This window comes from Anguilla anguilla, chromosome 5 (genome assembly GCF_013347855.1).
Source record: "Anguilla anguilla isolate fAngAng1 chromosome 5, fAngAng1.pri, whole genome shotgun sequence".
Lineage (NCBI taxonomy): Eukaryota > Metazoa > Chordata > Actinopteri > Anguilliformes > Anguillidae > Anguilla > Anguilla anguilla.
This window is the reverse complement of record NC_049205.1, coordinates 37,935,481-37,952,381: the sequence shown is the minus strand read 5'-3', so window position 1 is coordinate 37,952,381 and position 16,901 is coordinate 37,935,481. Positions and strand designations below refer to the sequence as shown.

The 16,901-nt window shown below is 41.4% G+C and overlaps 1 protein-coding gene across 5 annotated transcripts in view; it reads left to right on the top strand.

The window, feature by feature from the left end:
- LOC118227548 (CD276 antigen-like) overlaps positions 1–6,214 on the top strand; it is an 87,031-nt gene extending 80,817 nt beyond the window's left edge. For all 5 annotated transcript variants that reach the window (XM_035418121.1, XM_035418118.1, XM_035418117.1 and 2 more), the window contains exon 8: positions 4,475–6,214. The gene's annotated coding sequence lies outside the window, so the exon portion shown is untranslated. The remainder of the gene's footprint in view (positions 1–4,474) is intronic.
- The last annotated feature ends 10,687 nt before the right edge of the window (positions 6,215–16,901 follow it).

Genomic DNA, 16,901 nt, shown 5'->3' with positions numbered 1-16,901 from the left:
AAAAGCTGTGAGTCCTATTGGGACAAGGACCGACAGCCTCACTTGCAGCTAAATTTGTTTTTGCCTGTCACAGCCTGAGGGACAGTGAGTAAACATCGAACAAACAAAAATAATTATAATAATTTTATTGAGAATATAATTTTTTCAAAATTAATAGAGCATTGTATAATACAGTAATGTTACAGTAGAGGAATAATATTTAGTAGTTAATTGAATTGTTAATAAATGTTATGTTACTGTCACTTATGCTGTTATTGTTATTGCTTGTTTTTTATATATTACTATGGTTGATTTTTTTTTTTGTCACTACACTTTGGCAATATGTATTTTTAAATATGCCATGCCAATAAAGCATTTGAATTTGAGAGAGAGAGAGAGAGAGAGAGAGAGTGTGTGTGTGTGTGTGTGTGTGTGTGTTTGTGTGTGCGTGTGTAGGTGTGTGTATGTGCTCTGTAGTCCACACGATTTTAGCAATCAAACAATTCCAATACGGTTAAAGTGCACATTCTCAGTTTTTATTTAAGGATATTTTTTTTACACTTTGGTTTCTCATGTTGAAATTACCACACTTTAGAAATTACTTTGTCACATACTCTTTGCTTGCAATGACTGCTTGAAGTCTGTGACCCATAGGAATCACCAGGTGTTGATTATCTTCCATGGTGATCCGCTGCCATGCCTGTACTGCAGCCAACTTCAGCTCCTGCTTGTTTTGGGGGCTAGTTTTCTCGTAGAGAATATGAAACGCACGTTCAATTGGATTCAGATTTGGTGAATGACTTGCTAGTACCGGGTGTGGTCTTCTGCTGCTGTAGCCCATCTGCTTCAAGGTTTGACATGTTGTGCATTCAGAGATGCTCTCCTGCATACCTCAGTTGTAACGAGTGGTTATTTGAGTTACTGTTGCCTTTCTATCAGCTCGAACCAGTCTGGTCATTCTCCTCTGACCTCTGCCATCAACAAAGCATTTTCGCCCAGAGAACTGCCGCTCACTGGATATTTTCTCTTTTTCAGACCATTCTCTGTAAACCCTAGAGATGGTTGTGCGTGAAAATCCCAGTAGATCAGCAGTTTCTGAAATACTCAAACCAGCCCGTCTGGCACCAACAACCATGCCACGTTCAAAATCACTTAAATCACCTTTCTTCCCCATTCTGATGCTTGGTTTGAACTTCAGCAGATCGCCTTTACCATGTCTACATGCCTAAATGAGTTGCTGCCACGTGATTGGCTGATTAGATATTTGCGTTAACGGGTGCAGTTTGCAGTTGAACAGGACAACCTAATAAAGTGGCCGGTGAGTGTATTTATACCAGTGTGGTTAAAAGAGCTGATTGGCATTTTTTGTACATTCTACTTGAAGTATAAAGAAAGGTTATCAAATGAAATATGGCACTTCGATTTCAATGCAAATGAGGGAGTAAGAAATGTGCTATGTGGATTTACTCATTATTTTGAGCCAACTCAGCTGCTGTTTCTGTTTAAGTATACAATACCCTGTATCCCATGTAAAAGAGTGCTGTTTAAACTCCCATATTCTGCATAAACGAAGCTGCCCATCAATATTAATGTTCTCCTGGTAATGTGGGACCTAATCTGTTGTCACCTGTGATGTTGCTGGATTGCTTGAATGGAGACGGGTAGCGTGGTGTGAGTATTATCATCAAATACGATGCAAACGTGACCTCAAATCACAACGTGTGTACATTTCCAGGTTGAAATTATAGTGTGTCGGTGAGCAAAAGCCTTAAATATTGCCTTGAGTCCCATCTGACAGGTCCCTGCATCTTGTTACTCACACTGCACTGCATTGTCCAGAACAAATGTCCGGAGCATACTTACAACTTTCAGGCTACCGCGACCGTGAAACTGTTTGCTTGTTTTGCTTTGTATGATGGATGACTGAACACTGTCCCCTGGAATCTGAGAAATGACAAGGAGCCGGGGTGGGTCTCTAAATGGAGTTCTGCTCTTTCACTTTTACAGAAGGCTTGGCTGATTCACACAGCTTTTTGGGAGTCACAGTGCGTGCTTTCCTCTGGCTGAGAAATGATTGAGAGCTAGAGCTGATTTAGCAGTTAGCATGACCCTGTTTTGACCCTGTCATCCTGACGGACACATGACCTACATTTGAACTGAGTTATTTTCTCCTTTTGAAAAAAAATTTGTCGCTCGTGAATCTATGAACAATTCGGCTCTTTTTAAAATTTATTTTCTGTCAGGACCGTGTGCCATCACATCAAATTTAAGAAATTCATTGAACAGAATTAAGATTATGCAGAAAGCTTTTGAAGGTAACAAATCCATCAGAATCCAGTACGACTTACTTTTAATACTTGTAATTTGAAATGAAATTTGAGTGACTAGATCTCTGGAGTTTCTTAATGGACCTTGAGCTAAAGTATAAAAGGAATTATGGAATTATTAAAACTTTTCTATCCATAGATAAAGGGGGATTACTGTCCCTATGCTTGTTTGCATGGGGTCACTCACTGGCCATGGACTGAAAGGTGATGGAGATAAGAACAAAAGCAATGGAATTAATAGACAATGTAAATATGCAGTGTTAATGGTAGCACTTTACTTGAACTGTGTATGACAAATCCTATATAATGCTGTCATAAGCGTGACATAACCATTGTCATAAACAGCCATGACAGCATATTAGATTTCATAAGAAGTGCCCTATCACGGTCATAATGGATATAGTAAATTGTACTAAACAGATTACAGAATGATCGTTGCATACTCCATGATAGCTGTAATAAGCTGTTATGGCTTATGCCATGCTTATGGTAGTGCAATGTTGGCTTTATGGCTTATAGTTCAAGTAAATTGTTACTGTATTAACATACACAAAGTTCAAGCCTGGAATACAAACATCTGCACAATTTCTGTGACTGAAGCCATTGTAATCTAAGCAAAACCAAAATAAGCCTTATTTGCTTTGGGGGTTATAATGTAGTGATAATAATATAATGCAGTGAAGATAATTCCTCTGGGAAGTTTGATAAGCAGTCATTTCTACGCATGCATATATTTTTCTAATTGCGATATGAAATGCAGACGGAATGTTTTATTCAATTTTTTACTCGTTTAATCAGCAGTCGTGGCACATTTCAGATGCACTTGGATATCCTATTCGCAGCCATATTTATTGCACATTCTTTAGCAGAGCTGGCTTTTCTGACTGTTGTGAAATAAGTTCCCTAACAAGTTAAATGATGCAGTTAAAAGTGTTTCTTATGCTACTGGCGCGGGCTTGGAATAGTCTGGGGACCTCGAGTTCGTGTATAAACTGCATTAAGTTACCTGTGGTAATAGAGTGAGCAAAATGGAAGGGAATTGGAACCGAGAGGCTTAATTGATGGTTTCTTAACAGTGGTCCGTGACTGCATTTTTAAAACTGCCAGGGACTGAAGTGCTCTTTGGATTGCACAGCAGCCCTTGAGAAAAAGGAAAAAGCAGCGGAGTGACTTCCTCTGCTTCGGAAAGGGGCCCGGTTCTGGGCGCGTGCCGGGTAACCTGGAGCGGAGGGAGATGGCGGTTGGCATCTGTGCCCGGGCCTCTCGCCTCTCGTGAAGGATTGGCAGGGTCCGGGATGTGGCACCAGCGACGACGGGGGAAATTACAAGGACAGAGCCATCGCTGAGGGCACGGATGGAGACCTGATTTAAATTGTACTGTACAATAACTGAGTGGCAAAAAAAAAAGCTAATAAAAAAAATAAGCAGAGTCAGTCAGAGAAAGTTGGGAAATCCATCTATCCATTATCTAAACTGCTTATTCCTGGTTATGGTTGGAGGGAGGAGAGAGGGCAAAAATAAACCCTGGACAGATTGCCAATCCAGTACGAGGCCCACACACCATTCACTCACACACTCACACCTCTGGGCACTTTGGAGTCTCTAATTAGCCTACTGAACGTCTGCGGACTGTGAGAGGAAGCCAGAATATCCGGCAGGAACCCACGCAAACACAGTGAGAACAAGCAAGCTGCGCACAGAAAGGCACTCGGTCAGAATTCAATCTTAATACCTTCCTGCTGTGAGGTGTAGTGCCATCCACTGCACCACCGTACCTCCACAATATCAGGAAATTACTTTGCAGACCACCATTCGAACACATTTTTAGGATAGACCAACCAGATGGTCAGCTCCTTCGTTCCATTTTTCTTAACTACAGGATGTTCCAAAGGGGTGCTTCCAATCAATTGCAACTGTTGTATTCGGTAACGCCCCTTTTATGGTGTTTCAGAATATGCATCGAATTGTGATGTTCTAAGCGTCTGTGGCAGAGAAACAGAATTTTCACCGTGAAGAGCATAGCACTGAGTATTATGCGGATCTATTATTAAATCGTTGACAAGCTGTTGTTCAAGCATAATGGAGGATTACCTGGCTCAAAATAGATTCTCTTGTCTTGTTTTTTTTTTTTTCATACCCCTCATATTTCTGGTCTGTTTCCGTTCCAGGTGTGAAAGGACAAGTGGTGAACGCCGCCGACAGTGACGAGGAGCCTCCCGGCCCGGCTTTGACTTTTCGGCTTGTCCTTCTGTCACGGTGCGCTGAACTGGGACTAATGAAGACTTTTCGCGTTGTGACCTCCCCGCTCCCTGCCCTGGACGAAAGGGCTTTACTGGACTGAGTTTGTGATTTTCAAGTTTGTGATTTCCCGTTTCGGTGTAAATAGTACTTTCCACTGTACGCTAAAGAAAAGGCTGGACTCTTCTTGTGTTGGTCATTATTTGACATTTTTCCCCACAGTTAGATGATAAAATGGAAACCAATTTCATCCCTGTTCACCCAGTACAAAAATATTAGACAGTGCAGGCTAAGGGCTGCGTGCTAACTGTGCTACCTCTATGAAAGGCTGCCGAGGGAAGCAACATTCGCTTTGTTTGTTAGCGACAGACATAGGCTTTCTTCCATCTCCAAAAGCTGAATTATTTACACTTGCATTTTGTGTGTTTATAACAAGTAAAAATAAAAACTGAAATATGTTAGTTCTTAGTTGTTTCAGAGGCAGCTAAATTCAGAACTGTAATCGACAATTAACCATGTATCCATCCACTGGGCACAATGAGTAGTAGTTGTGCAGCACCGCTTGAATCGTGAGTCTGGGGTTGCCAGGTTTGCATCACTATTGGCTGCAGTGGGAATGGCAGTGGGAGCACAAGTTTACAGTCAGTGACACGTATTCCTGGCAACCCCCAACTCACGCTTGTATTTCCAGCACTTAGCTTAGCAGAGCTAGCGTTGCTTCCGTCTGCAGCCATTCATAGTGACATTGCTCATACGTGTGTCATGTCTGGGGAACATGATAATGATTTTTTTTTTTTTTTTTACAAGGTAGTTTGAACTACATTTTTTTTCGCAAGTTGCATTTCTCTTTAGGGTAGCTGAACTACTTTCAGTGTGAAGTAATTGGTAGTTTGTATGACTGCACTTTCCGTGTCGTTCCCCAACACTGGCTATGCCACTGGTGATAACATAATACACCAAAGAAGCAACCTCCACCCACACATTTGCAATTCCCCCAATCCCCTGCTCTCCTCTCCTCCCAGACTATAACCTACAGGAGATTGCAGGGTTTCACCAGCATTCTACAGCCCCAGCATTCATGCCTTTGTATTGGAAAGTATGTGAAGGACACATTCTAAACACAAAGTGAGTAGGGAAACAAAGGACCCTGGCAGGATTGTCCATCAGTGTCTACATAGGAAATGAACAGCTGTCCGTGAAAAAGCACCCTGTCCACCCTCTTGTCTGCGCTGCTGTATTCTACTAGATGGGATCGGTGATTGGGAGGGATGGAGTTTGAAATTGAATGTCATTTATGCTTTAACAAAGTTCAAATTGCGCATGAGATAATCTTTTGGCTTCTCGATGCTTCGACGTCCTTACAGCCTGCAAGGCAAACCGCAGTACAGTTTTCACAGCGAGGTTGAGGTGTATTTTCAGCCACAGTTTTCTGTGTGTTTTTAATACAGGTGCTTAATGACATGCTATAGTTATAGCATAGTTATATAAACTATAGCTATATTTTTCTTTTCTTTTTTTGTAAAAATAGAGGTGAAGAAGTCTAGTTCACTGCCAAGTCGTGCTTGTAAGGTTCTGTTCTGGAACGTCCTTGTGCCAAAATGTCAGTGGCAAAAAATCCTCTGTGAAAAAAAGAGCAGCTGCGTATTTACATTAAAAGTAATTTGGAAACCCTTCGGCTACCTCTGATTATCCCTCTCAGTCCCAGAGCTCTCCTTTTGTGACCATGCATAAGTGAGCAGAATTGTTTTATCTCTCGCTTCCTTACCCAGAGTGTAAGCAATGTTTAAATTCATAATTCTTATGCAGACACCTCCATTTGCTTTTTATCTGCATACTGGACACGCTACAATGTGCGATAACCATAACTAATGATAACAGCCATCCAAAAATATATATAAAGCCCCCCCCCCCCCATACATTCACATCTGCTGAATATGTAAAGCATTTAAGCAGCTGTGTTTGTTTATTCGTTTAATATTTATGCTCGGGCATTCTCTTCCAACGTCCTTTGAATAATGAATAATCGCAGGGACTGGTTAACTGTGTGTTGTTGTTGGAGGGGAGAATCTGTGCGATGGCTGGCTGGCCGAGCGGCTCAGGCAGCCTGCACCAAGCGTGCGGCTCGGGGGGGGTCCTTCTCCGTTGGAGTCGTGCTCGTGTCCTCGGCTGCATTGGGGTACGGGTGCGTTTCCCCACTGACATCGAATCTTCTGCTGTCCTCATACATCTGGCTCAGAAGCCTTATAGGTGACAGGGTAGTTACTGGAGAGGGGTAAGTTAAAAGGGTGCCAGACAAATAGGGTGTATGCTGTGCTATATACCAGTTGAATGGGGGTCTTAAATTGGTTTTCAAAATGCCTCCAATCCTTTCCTAATCTTAGAAAAGCTGTCATTTCATGTGATTAAAGTAAAGAATCCTATTTGAAATCGGAATTTATTCTGTCCATTTCCCTAACTGAAGTGGCTTGGATAAAATTTATGAATGGGGGCACAGTGGGAGAATTAGCCATTGCTGTTCTTTTGAAGAGTACCTGAGTTCTGAATGGACGCTCCTCCTGTGTCAATCAAGGACGCACGTCATGCAAACACCGAGGAAGGAGCGGCGTGGACGCACAAAAGCAGAAGTCCATCTTTGGCAGCCGGCCTTCGGCTGCACAGTAAATCGTCTGAGAGGATTCTCCCTCCAATCAATTTAAAGGAGCCGCGGCGAGCCAAAATGGAGACATTACGGGCACAACCCCCACCACCCCCACCTCCTTCCCCGCGCGAGACGGTACCTCGAAAATGGAAAAAAATCGGTCTACCAAGACGAGACGATCAAACGCCGAAACCTCCTTTAATTGGGAAAGCTGTCAGATGGAGTGGCGTCATTTCAGACGCGCCTCCCTCCAGGTCTGCAGGTGCCGTGATTTGCAGCAATCAGAACACCTTGTTAACCTTACAACAGATCAGCCGTCAATTTGCACCTCAGGAATTACGCGAGCGGCGCCAGCGCATCGCGCTGATGGGTTTCGGCACGAGCAGGCTGCAATTTGCGGAACTGGGAATCGGTAGTTGTATGACCTCAAAATGCATAGGCGGAGGTTTTACGATGTTAAAGCCAGGACAGGCTTTTTATTCTCATTGTATTCATAAGTACTCATCAGTGGGTTCTTACTTGCTTGTGTGCATACCAACTAAAAAAAATGGGATTGGGAAAACCCTGGGATTGATTTTGAAATAACTTTTTGACAGTTACCAGATCATTGTAAGCATAAAAAGTCCCAACATTTTTCAGTTTTGACCAATGATAAAACTGTCAAAACCCAGATTGTTTAAATAAGAAATGTACAATATGTTGAATTGAAGTAGCACATTGAACCGAGGTTGAGGCATGTGTCACAAAGTTCAAAATTCATGAAGTTTGTTTCTAATTGTGTGCACGTACAGCTGTGATACAATACCCCATAACCAGGTGAAAGGAGGTGTAAAAAAAAAAAAAACCTTCTCCAAAGTACTCACCGGTGAGCCCATGAGTACAGATACCCTAGAGGCCAAGCGGTATTACAGGAGATTGCTTTTTCTGCTGGAAAAAGAGGTCTATACCTCCGATGAGGAAGTGTAGCCTGTAGGTCAGGAGGAATGCATTTAGCGCTAATCTGAAGAGTTCCTCTCTTTACCCTAACCTCTGTGGGATCAGCCCAGTTATTTCCCCTTGGAGGACTTTAGGTTTATATAACCTGTAACCTGCTACCTTTGGATCCAGCGTGATCTTATGGAGATCCAATGAATCACCATGACTGAACCACTTGTGTGCCCTGACTTAGTTTTCCAATTGTTTTTTAAAATTTTTTTTTACTTATTTCATTATGTTTGACTCATTTTGATCTCAATCTGGTTAGCATGATGCAACACATACTAAATCAAGTGAATTGTTCATATATGAGTTGCTTAGCAAAGTAACGTTATTTGAAACCGTAGACTTTATGCTCCCTTCTGATTTTATTTTATTTTCTATAACAAATTGATTTCTTTGACTGATAAATTTCAAATGCTAATTTATTACACTACTTGTCATGCAGTTTATTATTTTCTTGGAATCAGTTATTTTTTAAATTCATAAAAACAAATAATAATAATGCAGTGGTTAAACAGTTAAACTAAAAATACCTCCAATGAGAGGCACAAATGCGTGTGTGTACGTGTGCACATAGGGTTAAAGTGCAGACTGTCTGCTTTATTTTGAGGGTATTTACATTTTTTCATATCAGGTGATCACACAGGCCTTTTTTTGAGGGGGGGGGGGGGGGGGTTGAGGGGGGCTGTGTATATTTATGAAATTGATGGGTAAGAACACCTTGCAGGAGATAAAGTGGCTTGCAGCTTGCTTTGGCTGTGAACATTTCTGACTTTATCAGCTGATTACTTCTTGTTTATTTTGAGCTGTAATAAAATATTTCGTATGTGTTCAATGCCAACGCTCGACGTGTAATATTGAAGTAAAATATGAGGAATATTCAGCAATCCTGTTCTCTGCAGCTCCCTCTTTGCCCATGGGGTTGAAATTGGTATTTTGTAGAGACAGCAAGCAATCAATAAAACAAACCTTCACAACCCGAGGAGGGAGGACGCGTTTAAAAATAATTACCACGCTGTTTAAAAAAAATGATATCCTCAATAAAATCTGATGAACTTGTGGCTGTAGAATCGCCGTGGTGTTTACCCTGCTGTCAGAGGTAACTATGAAAACCACAGGGTAATGAGAAGTCAAGGCTGTGTCTGAAAGAGAAAGAGAAGGATTTTTTAAAATGAATTTTTCACATTTTATTTATTTATTTACCTATTTAATATTTATTCATTTTTATCGATTGACATGTTTACCGTTCTGGTTATATCCTAGCATGTGAGCGGCGGCCAGTGGCTATTGCCTGAGCTTTGCAGTGGATGCTCAGCCATGTCCCGTGTGTTCCTGCAGACGGTAGGAGCTGCACTGGTCATCTGCACACTATCTGGACAAGGGACCAAAGGGCAAAACCCTAAACATCATTACCTCACCATTTCCCAGGTTTTGTGCCGCTGCGTAACTTGAATTTCGTTCTCCCACAGAGATGCAATAAACAAGCTACCAGATGCTGACTTTCAGGCTGCAACGTCAGTGTTTTATATTACTCTGGTCTCATTTCGTGAGCGCAGCAGTTTATGAAATGTAAACATTGGAAGAGGTCTAAAAAACATTCAAAGAAGAAAAGCAACTTTAAATGCTTCATTGTTTGGGATATTTTGACTGATTTATTTGGTCATTAAAATCATATTCTTTCAGGCAAAAATGAACATTTTTATATGACTTTGTAATGTGTACTGCAGATATACGGAGGCTGTTCTTCTCATAGTTGATGTTTTAAAAAGAGAAAATATTTTCCAACATTCCTTGAGGAGTGGTTTAGATTCAGTGATATCAATGTGAGAGCATGGCAATTTAGGATGCACACATGCATTCGCGTGCACAAACGTGCACACACACACAGATGACAACAGAACAGAAGGGGCTTGGTGTGCCATTACTGATTCTGGTGCTTATTTGAAACTGATAGCGAAAGAAGTTACCCTCTAAATCTTTGGGGAAGAAAAGAAACACAAAGTATAAAGGAGAGCCGAAGTATAAAGACAAATGAAGGTCATTGAAATGGTGGCAATTAACACCTGGTCTCTCAGAATGAGAAATGAGCCAATTGATGAGGTAATGGGGAATAGTGAACAGCTTGCTCGAGTATCCCCTAGTGAAACTCAGGAAGATACTTTATCCGTGGCTCTGATTGGACGTTGCCAGGTGACCCTTCTGCTGCCTATCATTCCTTTGCTACAGTGGGAATGAAGGCACTGTGAAGAGCTGGTTGGTGTCCAGCCATTTCCTCACTATCACACGGGTCTCTTAGCAACCGCAGCTTGGGGGCCTCTGGAATTAAATTAAAACTGACCTGTCTCGTTATTGCAGATTGGAAACTTGATTTATTTTTATTTTTTTCCACAGGCAGAAATAAAAACTTATTATGCTATTAACTCAAAGTATTCCCTCATGAATCAGAAAAAAAAATGCAATACTGTTTGGTATAATCTTCACTCTTAATATTGTGTGCTAATCTGTAATATTTTTAAGATGAATGGAATGCTATAAAGGAATGACTCAATAATTATGCCCTTAAGCCAATGTGAATAAAAAGTAAAAAATCATGTACAATAGGCTATTGAACCAATTTCTTCCCATGAAGTAAGTTATAAAAGCATAGACTCACAGCTAATATCTGCATGTTAATTTTCATGTTTAGCAGTCTATAGGTATTCGGACAGTAATACAATTTTTGCTGTACTGGCGCTGTAAACAAGTGCATTGGATTTGAAATGAATGAAAATGAGTTGAAAATGCAGACTGTCAGCTTAAATTTGTGGGTATTTACATCCATAATGGATGAACCTTGTAGGAATTCCAGCCCTTTTATACATATAAAAGTTCCCCCATTTTAGGGGGAACGAAAGTAATTGGATAAATTAGCATAATCTTAAATAAAAAGGTCTTTCAGTGAAACGTTATTACCTAAAACATGCGCTTATTTGACACAGGTTAATAGAGAAGGGAGGAACCATCTATGGCTTTAGACCAAGACGCCTTAATAAAATGAAGAAAAACGTCAAAAGGAGCAGATGTAATGGGTGATGGGTTAACGGAATTCAGTAGCGCTAGCCTATTTTATGACATCTGTTGCAGTTTGTGGCTCAAGTCCTAAGTCAGATAAAGTGAGATGCTGTGTTCCGTTGTAAAAATGTTTCAGCAACAGAAGAGGAACATCATGTGAAAAAAAGTTGACTTCATTCATTGTTTCTTGGCTGGTAAACAGGCTGAGCACTCCTTTGGAGCAAAACTTAGTAGCAATTTGCTAATTGTTGCTACCATTGATTTCTATGATTGTTACTGTTAATGTTAATGTCTGACCAGTCCCTGCTAAAGCTGTCTCTGATTTAGATAACCCTGTGTTCAAAAGTCAGCCAATCAGAATTAGAAGAGCTGTAGGGAAGCAGTGTGGTGTAGTTGTAGGAACTAGACCAAAAGGTTGCTGGTTCAGTAAGGCATGAGCCTTAAATTGAATAGTAGCTGGGCCAAAGCTAGGAATTTGGCTACTGGGTGTGCCCTCAATGTAGTTAATGTCATTTTGCACAATGCAGCAATCAAAATTCAACCAATAAATTAGGCACGAAGTCGTTGGTGTTGTAAACATATTGTTAAAAACATGAATCGTGAATACAGATTTCCTCGGAACAGGCCGCACCTTAACACTTGTGATTTACACGTGAAACTTGTAACAACAATGAGAGTCATCTCACGGGCTCGAATGTGGAAGAAAATGATGAGGCCTGCTTGATGAACAATGGAAGCCGTGCCGTCATCCATCCCGGGAATTATACCCACAATGCAGCGGTTAGGGAAGGCAGCGATTCTAATAATACATGTAAATGTGGGCTTTGTGATTCATTTGCGTTTGCTTTCCTGTTTTAATGCGACTCCATTGTGGAGCGTTCCTCGGAGTATTCGAGAGAACGGATTTCACGTCAGGCATGTTCCTTGTTCAGCACGCACCGTTCATTGCCTTAATAGTGTTTCATTGTTCTACATGTCACCATGTGGTTTAAACCAAGTATTATGCATCCAGAATGCACAGCAGCAGTTCCCCTCTCGCAGCATGTTTTCTTTATTAAAAAGCCTCCTGAATTTATTTTAGCTACTCAGTCAGCGCACCCTCTTATTTCTTTAATAGGCTTACCGAACGTGGCATTGTGAACTTATGCATTTCCAAACAGCTGATAAAACGAGAGCTTAGTGCACTTTAACATTAATTATTCAGCGCTGCTGGTAGCTATATGACAACCTCAACCTAGGGCACAATTTTATAATCATACATATTTTAATGTTGCTCTCATATTTTATCATTGGCACATAAAGGTCACCCACTGCAGCGGGTATCATGCTTGAAACACAGAAAGGTCAGTATCAAGTACGGTGCTGTCTGGCACGGGGTTCATTGTAAAGTCATAGCCATCATCTTAATGGATCCACCATTGCCCTGTTTTGCTTTGCGCGTGTTTTGGAAACCCACCTTTTATGTAGGTCACCTGAGAGCTCAATTTGCACTTGCAGTGATGACCTAAGGAATCAAAGAGGGTGCAATAAAGAATGTATTGTGTATGACTGCATTGTATGTGACTGGAGGCCATAGGTAGATACGCAGCCGGTGTGTGTGTTTTCATGTGTGTGTGTGTGTGTGTGAGTATATATATATATATATACTGCATATACCTTATCCCCAGGAATAACACAAAGGTATGTGTAGTTGGTATATTGCTGTGCTGGCTGCTGGTGGGCTACAAAAGTTAAAGCCAGGAGCTGCCTCCACCCTTTTTGCTTGGAATGGCCGAGCGTTGGAGAGCACCGCGAGAGATGATCCGCCATTCCAGTCCCATCGCCTCCGCCGCCGGCTACGCAGTCTGATGATGATACGGATCATCTCACAGATGTGAGCATGGAGCACAGGTTCAGCATTACTCCCAACACCTCCCTTTGCTTGGAGGAAGCCATCGTCGAGAGCCAATCTTTGAAAGAGACCATAGAAGAGCTCTGGGCAAAATTGGAGGCGAGTCTAATTTCAGCCTTCAAAGTTCCGGTGCCTCTGAATGATGTCATTCATTATTGCACCAGGTTAGTATATTTTCTCTCAATGTCTCTCTGTCCCTCTCACATACCTCTATCCCGTCTTTCTCTCTCACCTCTCTCTCTTTCCCTCTCCCTCTCTCTCTCTATCTCAATTTCAAATGGCTTTATAGGCATGGACGGAAATCAACTCGTGTTGCCAAAGCAATGCAATATACAATAAATATTAATAAGAAACAAATAGGATATATTCAGTGATGATACAGAGTTATTACTTGAATCACATACTATACAAATGAGTAAAATTGGAGTGAATAATTTAATTGCAAAAATAAAAATACAATTAGGTTTCTGGAACTGATCAGATTGGGAGTATGTTAAATGGTTTATTTTTTTCCATTTTTCTCTTAGCTTATGGCAGACTGTCACATATTTTGCAGATGACTCCAGACATTCTGGTACTCCTCCCAAGCATATGCTTAATCGTTTATCATCTAAATTACTGTGATGTGATGCAATGCAGTTTTTAACTTTACTTATGAAAGCCTCTCTGAAAGTAATACATGTGCGGCAGGAGAAGAGTTCAGTTTTCCAGATCCACAGTGTTTACATAATCTCTCGTCTCTGGGCTTCCACACTCTTGCGGCGTCCTTTTTGTATTTCCAGATTATTCTTTGTTATGTTATGATCACTGAGTCTGTACATTGTTAAGGCCCCCCCTCTCTCTCTCTCTCTCTCTCTCTCTCTCTTTCTCTCTCTCTCTCTCTCTCTCTCTCTCTCTCTCTCTCTCTCTCTCTCTCTCTCTTTCTCTCTCTCTCTCTCTCTCTCTCTCTCTCTCTCTCCTATTATTGTGATTTGATGTACATAGTTTGATTGGTCACACAGTCTGCAGTCTGAAGTCTGCAGTCTATGAACGTCTCATGCAATTCGGTTGACGTGGAGGAACTACCACTCACGACAGACACACCCCAAATTTCACTGAAATATAACAGGTCGGATATCTTCCAGAAACCCTGTTTGTCGTGCAGTGGTATCTTAGCATCTTCATAGGTCTATAGTGAAAGTTGTATTAAAATTAGACAAGTATATCATATGGTTTCATTTTGTATGTGTGCCCCCTTTCATAGAAACGTCCACCTATTGATGAATTCTTTCTGGTCCTCAATCACCTTCATGCCAGGCTATCACTCAGGAAACTGGCCCTCCTGTTATGACATGCACTGCAGCAGTCAACAGGATCATGGCAACATGGGCAAACTTCCTCTACACTGTGCTGGGAGCAGTGCCTCTGTGGATGACACCAGCTGAAACGAGAGCTTGCCTGCCGGCACAGTTCACCAAGCTACACAGACGAGTAGTGATCGATTGCGCCAAGCTCTACTCTCAAACCCGAGCATCCCGAACTGTTGAGGAGTGAGGTGTACTTATCCTACAAATCCCACCCTACGTTCAAGACCATGATCGGAATGGAATCACAGGGAGCAGTTACCTTTGTGTCAGCTCTCAGTGTAGGCTCCATGAGCGATAAGGAGATTTTCTGGTGATCTGGCATCACCAACCTCATGACCCCAGTTTTGGCCACGGTGGACAAAGCGTTCTTGATCAATGACCTTGTGCCCAGAAAAGTGCACCGCTTGGTCGATGAGAACCCAGGTGTCTGAGGGAGGACGTCCTGGAGACTCGGGCATGAGGATCCATGTGGAGACGTTGTTTACTCCGGGTCAAGGAGAATAAGCTCTTTGACGGCCTTATCCCCCTCACCACCACAGGGAGCCTCAACCAGATATTCATTGTGGCTTGCGACCATGTAAACTACCAGAATAGACCACTGGTCAAAGCATGGGCAGGTTTGATACCTGAATAGCACAGTTATTGCACTATTCACGTTATGTAAATTCATTATATTTGTATTGTGTATGTTGTCTAAAATCATTTAACATACATTCTGTGTTGTGTAAAATCATTTTGTATATATTCTGTATGAAATGTTTATGATTATAATTCAGTCAATTTACAGTATAGTGTCATTTCTTGCACCTGTACAGATTTTGAATAAATCTGTTAAGGTCAGGGATTTGTAATCAATGACCAGTTTCTTTCATCTGTTATAATGAGGATAAGACCTGCACTGAGGGTACACAGCAGATTACAGGGCAGGCTGGCCTTGCCCTGCCCATTCAAGAGGCTTAAAACAGACTGAGATAAAATAAGTACTTCAAAAATAGTTCATTGTGCAAAAGAACAAGTTCACAAGAACAACACAGATATCAGTTATGGGTAAATGCACCGCACAAACACCTTTGCTTAAGGACACAGGCACCTTTGCAGGTAAATGTTAAAAAAATAAATGGTCTTCTCCCTGATGGTGTGAGTGACATCCAAGTCTTTGTAGATGTGCTGGACTAGCATGTCCTTTTCAGCCAAGACCACAATGTGACACCATTCCATCCCTGTCAAAAGCAGCTGCCCATGGACCTGCTGGTAATATTGGTGCTGTTGGTGGAGCTCCATGCTGTCTCATCCATTCCTAAGATATGTGCAGTCAATGTAGCAATGTAGCTCATCCTAGGTTTCTGCCAAGTGGCCAAAATGGGGAAGCTCTCACTTCCTGGTCTTGTTGAGAGTGCCAGTACAGTTGGCTCCAGTATAGTTGTTTTAGCCATCTGTTTCAATGTAAGTCAATGGTAACAATACAGAGAAAATACAAAGTCATTTGTCTAATGTCTCCCCATGTGCCGCTTTGTTAAGTTACTGCATTATTTGGATAATATTGTAATATGTTGTGGACAAATTAGGAACAGTTTGTGTCACTGCCAAGTGTCACTGTATCTCACACACTTTAGTGAATGACTAGACTTCATGCCCATATAAGAGGCCCCGCAAACTGCACTTCCTGGGCTTCAAAACTCTTTATACCCAGCCCATGGAGAGTCATTGGGTGATGTCACAGTGACTTGGTCCATATTGTTTTGACAGTATATGGTTTCTGTTAGTGCTGTTCACTCTCTGTGCAACTCAGGACTGGGGGGAACACTTGCACTTTTAATTGGGAATACTGTAATGTGCTGTCGGTACAGCAGTGCAGCAGCATCATTACACCATGCCAGCAACACATGCTCTGTGAATTCTGAAGCATTACTGCTGGCATGTACACTATATTTAAAGGGAAGAAAGAAGAAAATTATTATTGTCGTGAGGATATTCTTCACGTGTCTGAAATTTCATCTTAAAAAATTAAAAAGAGGCTTAAAAATGAATACGCCTACAAGACAAGAAAATTCTGAAGGAAAGCAACTGACAGAAGGTGAGATGAAATTTGTATCTTAAGTGTGATACTGAGAAGAGTAATCTTCTATCTCAATCTGGTGCTCAAAATACAATGATAGACAGCCAAACTGTTCATCTGATCATATCATATACGCAACAACTCATTGAAGGCAGGAATAATGCAGTGGATAGTAGCAGACAAGAAAATTGGTGAAACAAGGGTATACTTTCTCAAACCAACGACTAGGGTCTCTATTCTGGTTTCTCTATGTAGGGTTATATCTACCTAGCTAGTGCTAATATGCTCATCATTTAATAAAGGATTGGTTCCTCATTTTAAGTTCTTTGTCTACATTATAGCCTAAACATAGCAACATGAATCCCCTGAGCATGATTGATAGAATGACTTAATCAAC